This window comes from Geospiza fortis, unplaced genomic scaffold (genome assembly GCF_000277835.1).
Source record: "Geospiza fortis unplaced genomic scaffold, GeoFor_1.0 scaffold730, whole genome shotgun sequence".
Classification (NCBI taxonomy): domain Eukaryota; kingdom Metazoa; phylum Chordata; class Aves; order Passeriformes; family Thraupidae; genus Geospiza; species Geospiza fortis.
Window position 1 is genome coordinate 352,144 of NW_005054458.1, and position 9,584 is coordinate 361,727.

Genomic DNA, 9,584 nt, shown 5'->3' on the forward strand with positions numbered 1-9,584 from the left:
CCTTTAGCTAAGATGTGAACTTCCCTGTTCCTCTGTCCCAGTGGCTGCTGGTGGCCAGACTGGTCCCAGTTACAGCGGTGTGAGTGCAGGGTGTCCCTCCCTGGTGCCCCCCTTCAGCCCTGCTGCTGTGCAGTCCACCCCAGCTGCCCCCAGGCAGCACAGGCACTCCCAGCCTATCCCTTTCAAAGACCTCCCTCATCATCTAGCAATACAGATCTTTATACTAAAACGCCCTTTTTCATCACTCAGAGCTATACAGAAGGTGAATTCAGTAGGAACTAGATGGTGTAATGTCCCTAGATTCTAAGTGAAAGTTCTGCCAATTTTAACAGTATTTGAGGAAATCAAGAAAAAGGCAAAGATGAGACACAAAGGTGTGTGTCCAGCACTGAAAGATGCCCAACAGAGCAGTTGTCCTACCTTTTGCAATGATACAATCTCGTGGCTGTTTTCATAGAAATACACAGAGAATTGGGGCAAATGTAACAGCAAAGAGATGTTTTGTTTGGATGTGACTTGGCCAAAGGTTTTGAGAACACATTTAGGTATTAGGCATGAAGAAAAGCATGGGGGGAGGGGGGGGCAGTGCTGAGATTTATCAGGAATAACACTGAGTCAACAGAACTTCATTATTTACTGTCACGGTTCAAGGCCAGAAGAACGCACCAGGCACACAAAGGACATGCTGGCTCAAGGCTGCTGAAAGTTAATGTTGTGCAATATTTCTGCAGATGTGGAATAACAAACTATTCCAAAAGCCACTGCTCAGCTCAGCTGGGAGTGAAATCAGCAGAGAGAATGAGCATAGAGCAGCATCAGGAGGAAATATGTAGCCCAATTATGCTAAAAAATATATATTTATGCCCTTGGTTTTGTTTGCCTCCAGGTCTCTGCTCTCACTGTTGCCACATCCATTGTGGCTTGCTCCTGGGCTTCTGTTTGGAGAGGATCTCAGCACTTTTCATAATAATAATTTAAAAAAAAGGCTCATTGTGACTGAGGGAATAATTATTTCAGGATCTGCTCCTTACAGACAGTGTAGATGTGCCAGGGTTGGCTCTGGTTTATAAACAGCAGGGACACTGGTTTTTATTCTCCAGGGTGAGGTAATTGTGTAAGGTAGTGACTGCTGTGCTCACCTCATGTCCTGCTTGACACCATTCTGAGGGTGTATCTTGAGTTATTTCAAGACTGATGCTGTGTGCTGACTGGTTTGATCATCCTGGAGATTCTGTCTGCAAATGGACCCAGAGACTTTCATTGTGCCTGATCTCACCTCTAGAATTCTCTCACATCTGCGAACAGCCCCTTCCAGGAGCTGCAGGGAAAAATGCAAGGAACACACAGCAAATGTACATTAAATAATTGATGCACAAGGAAAAGCTTCAAGTCTCTTTGCTTGTTGGAGTTTCTTTCTCAGATTTGTAGGACTTTGCATTCTCTCTGAAAAGGAATATTGTTGGTCTTGCTGGGGATGTTCTCAATAAGTAATGGATACGACTTCTCTCTTTTTTCTTTTTTTTTTCCTAATTTGCCTGAAAAAAGGCAGTTTCACTTGTTTCCCTTCCTGGGAGAGGATCTGAGAACAAAACACCCCCTGACAGAACTTAACCACTTTTTAAATGTTCTGGAAATCTCAGGGATAGTGAGAATGAGGCAAATTTAATAAAATGATAAAACACACTTGAATAAATCTGTGATAGTGGAAAACACTTGTAGGAGTCACACAAGACAGATAGAACCCCAAAATCTCCATTTGTTCTTCAGATTTTTCAATTTCAAAGACTCCTTCCGTGTTTGGCTAAAGATTGAAGGCTTGTTCATATTTCATAAAAAATGTTTGTCCTCACCTTTGTCAAGCAGTTTGTTTTGAATTCAGAACTGTGTGTTGAGACACTTTATTTATAGTTGTAATATCAAGATAGGCCTTGGCAACATCTCCTCCTACAAGTATTTGTAAAATGGTTCAAACCACTGTGTATACACAGAGATACTGATTAATAGACACCAGACAGCAGAAACAGAGCTTTTGCAGCAATGTCTATACAGCAGTTTTGAGCTGAAGCTCTGGGATGCACAGCCTTGCTGCAGAATTCACTGTTCCAGGCTTCTGCTCCAAACGGGGCTGTAAATTACCATTTCAATGGCTTAGCTTTAATTAACCATTTTCCCAAGTAAGATTCCAAATAGTAAAAGTGAAGGCCATGGGTATCAATTTCCAGGTTTTGTAGTATTATGCAACTCTCTGCCCACTTTTGTGGGGTTTTATTACGTTTTCCAACTTTGCCTAATCCCATATAAATGATCAATTTTTTTTTCAGCCCTAACTCCTAAGTGACTCTCTCTAAACCCTGTGTTATACCCAACATGTTTTGTTCCCATTTGAGGGTTTACATTATTTCATACAAAAATGCAGTCTCAATGAAGTTGAAATGTATGGTTTTGGTTTCAGGGCCACCTCTTTCTGACATAAAACTACTAAGCCTTTATTGAAATATATATGATTCTACCATAAACGCCCCTTTTATAGAATGCACCTGGAGAATATAATGGAAAACATATTTGTTACTCTTACAAAACCGAGCAACTGTTCTCTAATAATATATAGTCCATTTGATATTTAAAAGGTCATAATTTTACAGAAAGAAAAGAAAAATGCAGACAAGGTAAAAAGTAACATTAAAAAATGTAGCTGCACATCTCACACATCTGCTTTTGTGTAAGGCTGACAGGAGCATCTGACTCTCTCTAATCACATACAGACCACAAGGACATCCCTGTACCTCACTGCCCCTCAGATTCAGCACTTCCCAGTCTGTAACAATTTCACCTCTCAGTCCCTTGGGAGATAAGAACATGATTCCCATTTCTTCTTTTTCAATGAGGAGAACTGAAGTGTGGGATGGATAAACACATTTGCAAATGCCACACAGGAAGCCTGCAGGAGAGCTGGAGCAGCCCCAGCTTTGCCAAGTGCAAGATCAAGTTCAAAGAGCCTCGTCTGAACGGCTGCACATAACATGAATGAGGAACCCCAGGAGACCACTGCTACCTGACAGTGCAGGAGTGGGAACCACTCCATGGAGGAATACAAACCTTCTGTACCTGGAAAGAAAAGTTCAACAGCTGCAGCAGCTCTCCTGGCCCTGGGATCAAGTCCTGATCATGGATGTGCAGCATCAACAAGGAGGGAGCCTGGAACGGGCCTAAAGCGTCACCCTTCTTCCAGTCAGACTGTACAGGGAATCACATCAGCCTGTGAGATTTTCCTCACCTAATTTACACTGACAGAAATGGAGACCCTATATGTACTTTAAGTACTGGAAGGCTTCCCTGCCCCATTGAGGCATTCCAGCAGTGGAAGGAGGCTTACAAAAAAGAAGGAAAGTGATTCTCTGCATGGGCAGACAGTGACAGGACAAGGGAAAATGGTTTCAAACTAAAACAGAGGTGATCTAAATTAGCTGTTAAGGTGAAATGTGTTCCTCAAAGGGTGGTGGGCACTTAAAGTGTTGACCAGAGAAGCTGTGTGTGTCCTATCCCTGGAAATGTTTGAGGCCAGGTTGGATGGAGCTTGGAACAACCTGGTCTTGTGGGTGGCCCATGGCAGGGTGGTTGTAACCAAGTGACCTTCTTGGTCCCTTCCAACCCAAGGCTCTCTATGATTCTATATATGACAGCTCTTACTGTATGACATGCACCCACATGGGTTTCTCCCTTTTGAGCCTGGTTTTATCAAGATTAATGGTGAAATTCCCACCAATGAGCTCAGACTCACCCTAATGGCTTAGGGCATAGACAAATCGAAGGATTCAGGAACCACAGTAATTAGTATGGAGAAGGTGCTGCTAAGCTTTTGGAAAAGACTGGTGCCCTCAGTGTTCTTGTTCTATTTCTCAGTGAATTAACATGTAAAATATTATTATTCTGTTCCATCTCTTTTTTTAAATTTTAACTGAACTTTGGTTGTGCTTTTGTGTCACACCAAACACAATTCCCGCTCATAAGAAATTCAGTCCGGCAAAAAGTATTGTTCACTTAGACAGAAGCCTGTGTGTGTAGTGATATATTCACCCCTTCATGAAAGCCCCATGGCACAACATTGTTGGGAGAAGGATGGCTCCTGTTCATGAGATACAGGTTGCATATGACATTGTCATCTTGTTGTGGACAAAATGTGGAGAATTTCCTCTCCCCTACCCTATTTAGTGGTAATTATGAACTTGGCTTAACAAGGAAGACAAATGTCCTTTTTTATTTCTTTCTGTCTTTGTTTTCTTCTTTTATTTTTAAGAAATTATTTTTATTTTCCTTTATTTTTCAGTAACTTAAACATTAAGACGTTTTTGGCTTCACTGCCTTTGATTACAGAAGTGTGATGAACAACAATTTGTAATAAGCAACAACTTGCATTAGTGCATCAAATATGCTGGGGTTCCTTGCAACTTTTATGGAAAAAATATTTTCCTTCAGTACAAACACTTCCTTTCCTTGAAGACAACAAACAACAACTCCAGAGCTGAGCTCTGCAGCAAATGGTGTCTCCAGAAGCTGAGGGCTCCATGAAACAAATCCTGATGGGCACCCCATAGCCCTTGCTCCCTGCCTGGCCCTGGGAGATCCCCCCCTGCTCAGGTCGTAGTCTGATGGGCTCGTCTCTCCAGCTGCTCTTCATTTTCCTTCCCTCTCCATGTCAGTTTATCTCCCCCCCTTCAAATCTCTGCCCCTTCCTTTGTTTTTCCTTTCAACTAATCCCTTCCTGCTTTTCCCCTGGCCCCTTCTGTGTTACATACACACACACACTTTTCTATCCAGGGAAGTTAATTTAGATTAAGGGAAGGGATAGATTTAAGAAAGAATAGCTGTCCCTTAAAAGCTCCACACAGAGATGCCCTAATTCTGGAACAAAAGCATTTTCAAATGAACACAATTCTTTGTATGCAGCAAATTAAACCAATTGAGTTTGAAATCCTTCTGCTAGGATTGCAAGTGCTCATCTGATCATGCACAAATTTAATTGGGAACATCTCCCCATGCCAAATTTGCCATAAAGACAAGATCCTGTTCCACTCCCAGGCTTGCACGGATACCCCTCCAAACCATTCAAAGAAAGCAATACATCTGCCTCCCAGCCATCCATGAAGAAATCAGGGAGCTAACACAATATTTGCAAGCCAAACTCTACTCACTCTTCTGCAGCATTCGTCTGTTTAGACTGCAAACTCTGGGGTGAGAAAAGTTTCTCCCTCTGTTTTTTATGTGGTGCCTGGCACAGAGAGATCCCAGCCTTCATTGCCGGGCCATGGCACAGCAAACAAAGAATTCAGAAAAAAAGGGTTGTGCTTTCACAAGTGCCTCCCTGTCCTAGGCAAACTGAACTCCCTGTGACATCTGCAGGGCCGCAGTTTTCACCCCACCTGACTTTAGGAACCAAACTTAGCCAGCTGCCCTCAGAGGCTTTCTTCACAGAAACATGGGAGAAATGGGCTCCTCCAGAGATATGACAGAAAATGTTCAGAAAAACATGAAAAAAACCCACAGAACTTCTCCCCAGCAAGCCTGAGAGCCACAGGGTTGATCTTGCCTTAGCTAAGTGCCTCGGGTTGTATTTCCAAATGCACCTACAAGCACTTTCCCCTGACACAGAGGACCTGTATGAAAAAAAGAAGAATGCAACAAACAGAAAAGGGGTGAGAAGAGAACATGCCTCAAATTTGCATGGAGCAAAATCATGAAAGTTGAACTAAGCAAAGGTAAATATCCAGCTGGAGTTGCCAAGTCTTCAGGCAGTGAGTAGCTCCACGGCTGCTCACGTGCTCAGTGAGTGGCCTCTCCACATTTATGGTGGTGTTGGGATGCAGCCTTTGGTCTTCCTACCCCAAAACTACAACTTAGTGCCCCATACCAGTACAAAACCTCAGTGCAACTCCTGGCAGTCCTGCAGAGAGCTCCCAGCCCCAGCACCCCAGCTGTCTTATGAGATCTTGGATTAACTCCTGAGTGCAGTATCTGGAGATTCCAGGGAAACCTCTGATGCTCAAAGGACTGAAGCTGCCCAGCTGTGCTGGTTCAGCTGCCCGTGTGCTGTGAATGAGGAGTCACAGCAAATAGGTACTTGACCACAAAAAGAAGCCAAGCTACCCATGACTTCTTCCATGGTCACTCACTCTTCTGCTGCTTGCACTGAGACAAAATGTGCTTATCAAGGCCAGAGCTGTCACCCACAAACTGAAGGCATGGCTCCCCTTGTGGTGACTGTGTCCACAGTGCCTGAACAGCTTTAGAAGATAACCCAGAGGACAAAGCCCAGCCTCTAAGGTAATGGCATTGGAACAACTCTTTGACTTTGGCAGGAATCTGGGATAACGATCCCTGGCATTAAGATTTGCAGCCAGCAGAGTTTTGCTGTATATCTGGTTGCCTATCTGCAGATGACATTTGCTACTTGCTATGCAGGAAGAACCCCACACAGACAGCAGCAGGTTTCCCTACCTCTGTCAATCTCTGCTATGATCTTCTGTGGGCCATGGGTTACATCCTGCCTCATAATTACTCTCCAGTGCTCACAAGAACACTTCTAAGCCTGAAAAGCTGGCTGGAAAGCTGGCCAGATCTTTCTTTACCATTGGCAAATCCACCGAAGTTCCAGACTTAATGGGAGAGACAGGAAATGTCCTGTAGCACCAACAACCATTGACATTAATTTCAGCTGAAAGGGAACACCAGCAGCCAAATACTCATGCAAGCTCATTTCCTCTCCATAAGTGTTGCAGTCTCCAGTTCAGCTGAACTGGAGTTCAGGGCTGTGGTAAGACTTGTTGGTCACATCTATGCTTGTAAAATAAACAAGAGCACAGCACACTTGTGTTTTTGTCCTAGATCAATTTATATTTTGGCCCAGGCACAGCAACTGGTGCTGGGGAGAGAACGTCAGCTGGGTTTCTCCTGGGTTTCTTGAGAATGATGGCTCCTCAGCAGCTCAAGCTATCATGCTTAGTGGTCCCAGAGGTCCCACACAGCCACATGTCCCTCCTTCAGCTTTCTGAACCAACCCAATCTCTTACAGCACCTTGTCATTGTCACCCACAAGCTCATGGACAAGTTATTATGCTGGTGGCCCCAAGTGACATTCCAATCTCTGAATCTTAGAACTCAGTCCTAAAAGGCAATGGATTTGCCCTGAGAGAAAAACAAACCAATATCTTCCTGAAAAAAATCCAACAAGAGCCCATACATATTTAGGAACAGGCCTGTGGCTGCCCACAAACCCAAGGCTGCATGATCTCCTGCAGTTATCAGTGGTCTAGGGAAAGGTGTCCCTGCCCATGACAAGGAGTTGGAACGAGATGAACTTTAAGGTTCCTTACAACCCAAACCAGTCTGATTCTATGATTCTATGAAGACAGGGACATCTGTAAGCAGCTGAAATGTAATTCCAATTAGCACCCTGTTTTATTGCAAATGTCAAATGGCCAAGCCAAACTGCTATTACCAGTCCAGGGCTTCTAAGGCTTCAGGCATTAAGAACCATATTGGAAATCATGCTGAGTTCATCTATCTATAAATCAACCATCCCTTGATTTTGTTCTTTAAGGAGATTTCATATAAGAAAATAAACCTGTAAGAGTCAGAAACCTCAGGCAGTTACGTTCCAGCTAAGGGCATTGTGAGGGTTTCCTCACCTCTAGCTGTGAAGCCCATGAACTCCAGAAATCCTTCCTCATACAATAGATACTGGGATCTCTTGTGCTTGGCACAAAAGAAGCTCACAGAAGACCACTGCTGGCTTGTCTCTTGGTGTAGGCTCTCATAAAGCTTCCAGAGATGTTTGCCTTGGTGTTGAAGCCCCTTCTCAAGCAGCTTAGTGCCAGTAGCTCTCGTAGCACACTGCTTTGCTGAACAGCTTTCTGCTTGGCAGAAAGCTTTTCTGGATATTTTTGCTATTTGGAGAGTGATTTTCTCATTAATTGAAATAAATGACTGAATTTGTTTATGCTATGTCATGGCGGTGGATAAAACCATCTACGCAGTTTCTCCTGTTCTGTTACCTATACATGAACCAAACAGGTGCTTTGGAAAATCCCCCCTGAAACCAGAGCTATAAAGTCAGCAGTTAATCTCAGGGGATTGACCTTCAGCCAGCGCCAGTCAGCAGCACCTCTGCATGTGCTGGCTCAGGATTTGGCCCCAGCACTGGGGGCTGCTGTGCAGCAGGGACCAGAAATGGCCCAGAAAAGGAGATGCTGCTGCCATGGGGACTCTCTGAGCTGCTGGGCGATTAGCAGGTCCAGCCAGACTGGAGCAGTGGGGAAATCAGGTGCATTTTTATTGATGAAAATATCTGAGGAGCCAAGAGGAAAAAAAAAAAAAAGGGGGAAAAAAAAAAAAAGAAAATCACAATGCTGCTTCTGCTTTGCATGGCATTGTCTGCTCAGTGGTCTCAGGGGTCACCTTCCCTTTCTGTGTCCCCATCAGCAGCATGTGTTTTCTGTTGGGAAGGAGAAAGAAATGAGAGAGGCTGCTTTGAGGGTGGGAGAGGTCACTCATTTAAGGCTTGTTCTTAATCCCTTTTCTGCTGCAGACTTCCTGTGTGTCTGTAAAAGTAGATCTAACCAGGAACCTTGGCATCCCTCATATTATTCTTTAGCAGGTGATGTCTCAGTTGTCCCTCAATGAGTGTGACCTATCAAATCTCCTGCGCCTGCAGTGGGAAAGGCAAAAGTGGAGGCATCCCACTTTTCAAAGTATTCCTGCATGTGCTTTCCCCCTCCATATTTTAGGTAGAAAGACATTCAAAAAGAAGCTTTGTTTTCCATGCAGTTTCACATTTTAAAATTCTTTCTTCTATTTTTTTCCCAGCAGGTTTAAGTGAACAGCAGTTTTTTCTAAGGGTTCAGAAATCTTTTTATTTTTTTCAGCAGTAGATGGAGTAGGGTGAGGGACTAATGAGCATAAAAATGTGAATCAGAAAGGAAGGTAGAAAGGAAGGAAAGAAAGAAAGAAGAAAAGGAATTAAAAATCGAACTCATTTTAAAATGGCTTTTCAAAAATCTTACATTTCTGGTAAAAATTAAAAGGCAATTGAAAATTATTTTTCTGCAAAATATTTTCTTATTGATGAATCACATCTTAAGCATTTTCTTGCAGTCAAAAACATGTGCTTTCATCCTTATTTATATCTGCATTAAATGACAGCAAGCTGAGATGTGGGAAATTGCTTTGATGGAAGGCATTTTCTGAAATCTGTGTATTGCTTAAATTCCATTCCAGATCTGTTTTAGACTTACCCAAATTGAACGAAACCTGCAAAGTGTTTGAATTTCACCCATCACTGCTGTTAATCCCTCTTTTCTTCCTGTCACAAACGAAGAAAGGTTTCATCTGTGTCCCTGGGAGGCATCAGAAAGATGAAGCCCCTCCTTACCCCACATTTAATTTTTTCGAGAAGATTCAGCTTCCAGGATGCTCAGGTACTGCTGGCTGGGCTGTGCAAAGGACTCTGAGGTGTGCGCCTTCCCCTCCAGCTCCAGGCAGCATCTGTGCTGGAAATAACCTTTTGGGCTGCAATTTGAGATGTGAATTTG